Source organism: Arachis hypogaea, chromosome 14, assembly GCF_003086295.3.
Source record: "Arachis hypogaea cultivar Tifrunner chromosome 14, arahy.Tifrunner.gnm2.J5K5, whole genome shotgun sequence".
Taxonomy (NCBI): Eukaryota; Viridiplantae; Streptophyta; class Magnoliopsida; order Fabales; family Fabaceae; genus Arachis; species Arachis hypogaea.
The window spans coordinates 91,588,319-91,591,866 of NC_092049.1; the positions used below are offsets into that span (position 1 = coordinate 91,588,319).

A 3,548-nucleotide genomic window follows, 5' to 3' on the forward strand; every position below is an offset into this window, starting at 1 on the left:
TTAAATTCTAATTTTTTTATTTCTTTTAATATTTTCGAAACTAACTTTATTAATTAAATAAAAACAAAAATATTTTTCTTTTCTGTTAATTAATATTCGAATACTCTCCCTCTCATCTCTTTCTATTCATTTTATTTATTTACTAACACTTCTCTTCTACTCATAATTCGAACCCTCTCTCTCTCTGTGTTCGAATTTCTTCTTCTTCCTTCTTAATTCTATTTTTCTTTTCCTCTGACACATAAAGGAATCTCTATACTGTGACATAGAGGATGCCTCTTCTTTTCTATTCTCTTCTTTTTATATGAGCAGAAACAAGGATAAAGACATTCTTGTTGAAGATGATCCTGAACCTGAACGGATTCTAAAGAGGAAGCTAAGAGAAGATAAAGCACAACACTCTGGAGAGGATCTTAGAGAAATTTTTAAAAAAGAAGAAGACATGGCAGTCGAACCCAATAACAATGGTGGAGATGCAAGGAAGAAGCTTGGTGACTTTACTGCACCAAATTCCGACTTCTATGGAAAAAGCATCTCAATTCCTGCAATTGGAGCAAACAACTTTGAGCTTAAGCCTCAATTAGTTTCTCTAATGTAGCAGAATTACAAGTTTCATGGACTTCCATTGAAAGATCCTCATCAGTTCTTAGCTGAATTCTTGTAAATCTATGACATTGTTAAGACCAATGGGGTTAATTCTGAGGTCTACAGACTTTGCTTTTCCCCTTTGCTGTAAGAGACAAAGCTAGGATATGGTTGGACTCACAACCTAAAGAAAGCCTGAACTCTTGGGAAAAGTTGGTCAATGCTTTCTTGGCTAAATTTTTTCCACCTCAAAAGATGAGCAAGCTTAGAGTGGACTCACAACCTAAAGAAAGCCTGAACTCTTGGGAAAAGTTGGTCAATGCTTTCTTGGCCAAATTCTTTCCACCTCAAAAGATGAGCAAGCTTAGAGTGGAAGTCCAAACCTTCAGACAGAAGGCAGGTGAATCCCTCTATGAAGCTTGGGAAAGATGCAAGCAATTGATCAGAAGGTGTCCTTCTGACATGCTTTCAGAATGAAGCATCTTATGTATATTCTATGATGGTCTGTCTGAATTGTGCAAGATGTCATTGAACTACTCTGCTAGTGGATCTCTTCATCTGAAGAAAACACCTGCAGAAGCCCAGGAACTCATTGAAATGGTTGCAAATAACCAGTTCATGTATACTTCTGAAAGAAATCCTGTGAATAATGGGATGACTCAGAAGAAAGGAGTTCTAAGATTGATACTCTGAATGCCATATTGGCTCAGAATAAAATATTGACTCAGCAAGTCAATATGATTTCTCAAAATCTGACTGGAATGCAAGATGCATCGGGCAGTACTAAAGAAGCCTCCTCTGAAGGAGAAACTTATAACCCTGAGAATCCTGCAATGGAAGAGGTGAATTACATGGGAGAATCTTATGGAAAAACCTATAATCCTTCATGGAGAAATCATCCAAATTTCTCATGGAAGGATCAACAGAAGCCTCAACAAGGCCTCAATAATAATAATGGTGGGAAAATTCGGTTTGGCAATAGCAAGCCTTTTCCATCATCTTCTCAGCAACAGACAGAGAATTCTAAGCAGAGCCTCTCTGACTTAGCAACCATAGTCTCTGATCTATCTAAGACCACTCTCAGTTTCATGACTGAAACAAGGTCCACTATCAGAAATTTGGAGGCACAAGTGGGTCAGCTGAGTAAAAGAGTTACCGAAATCCCTCCTAGTACTCTCCCAAGCAATACAGAAGAGAATCCCAAAAGAGAGTGCAAGGCCATAACTATATCCAAAGTGGCCGAACCTGGAGAGAGTAAAAAGGCAGTGATTTCCAGTGAGGAAGACCTTGCTGGACGTCCACTGACCAATAAGGAGTTCCCGATTGAGGAATTAAAGAAATCTGAGGCTCATATAGAGACCATAGAGATTCCACTGAACTTACTGTTATCATTCATGAGCTCTGATGAGTATTCTTCCTCTGAAGAGGATGAAGATATTGTTGAAGAGCAAGTTGCTCAGTATCTAAGAGCAACCATAAAGCTGAATGCCAAGTTATTTGGTAAGGAGACTTGGCAGGATGAACCTCCATTGCTCATCAATGAACTAAATGCCTTGGTTCATCAGAAATTACCTCAGAAGAAATCGAATCCCGGAAGGTTCTTAATACCTTGTATCATAGGCACCATGACCTTTGAGAAGGCTCTGTGTGACCTGGGGTCAAGTATAAACCTCATGCCACTCTCTGTAATGGAGAAACTAGGGATCTTTGAGGTACAAGCTGCAAGAATCTCACTAGAGATGGCAGATAAATCAATGAAACAGGCTTATGGACTTATAAGGGATGTCTTAGTGAAGGTTGAAGGCCTTTACATCCCTACTGACTTCATAATCTTAGACACTGGGAAGGATGAGGATGAATCCATTATCCTTGGAAGACCTTTCCTAGCCACAGTAAGGGCTGTGATTGATGTGGACAGAGGAGAGTTAGTCCTTCAGTTGAATGAGGACTACCTTGTGTTTAAGGCTTAAGGATCTTCTTCTGTAACCATGGAGAGGAAGCATGAAAAACTTCTCTCAATACAGAGTCAAGCAGAGCCCCCACATTCAAACACTAAGTTTGGTGTTGGGGGGCCACCATCACGCTCTGAGTATCTGTGAAGCTCTGTAAGAGCTCATTGTCAAGCTATTGACATTAAAAAAGCGTTTATTGGGAGGCAACCCAATCTTATTTATCTATGTTAATTACTTTTTTATTTTATTTTTCATTGTTATTTTATGTTTTCTTTAAGGTGATGATCATGTGGAGTCATAAAAACAGCTGTAGAATTAAAGTGGAATCAAAAATAGCATCAAAAATAGCACACCCTAGAGGAGAAGATAGCAGAATGGGCGTTTAACGCCCAGTCTGGCAGCATTCTGGGTGTTAAATGCCAGAATTGGCAGACAGACTGGCATTTAACGCCAGAAAAAGGTGTTTGGCTGGCGTTAAACACCAGAAAGGGGCATCAGCTTGCCGTTTAACGCCAGGAAAGGCAGCAGAGCTGGCGTTAAACGCCAGAAATGGCACACTGAGGGCGTTTAAATGCCAGAAAGGTGCATGGAGCAGAATTCCTTGACACCTAAGGATCTGTGGACCCTACAGGATCCCCACCTACCCCAACTCAAACTCTCTCCTCTTCACACCTTTCCATAACACTCTTTCCCAAATACCATTCACCTATCAAGTCCTACCTTCTTCCCTGTAATCTCTTCACCACTCACATCCATCCACTATTCCCCAAAAACCCATCATAAAACCCCACCTACCTTACCATTCAAATTCAAAACATTTCCCTCCCAAACCCAACCCCTTCTTACACGAATTCCCTCTCTTTCTTACCCTATAAATACCCCTCCTTACCACCTTCAATTTCACACATCATAAACACTTAAACCTCCCTTGGCCGAATTCAAAACACCCCTCTATCTCCTCCATTTCTTCTTCTTCTCCTCCTTTCTTTCTTCTTTTGCTCGAGGATGAGC

At 40.2% G+C, this 3,548-nt stretch overlaps 1 non-coding gene across 1 annotated transcript; it reads right to left on the reverse strand.

Moving 5' to 3' along the window:
* Positions 1 to 945: 945 nt before the first annotated feature.
* LOC112745849 (small nucleolar RNA R71) lies at positions 946 to 1,053 on the reverse strand. Its single transcript, XR_003173757.1, has one exon. It is a non-coding gene; the product is annotated as a small nucleolar RNA R71 (small nucleolar RNA).
* Between the last annotated feature and the right edge of the window lie 2,495 nt (positions 1,054 to 3,548).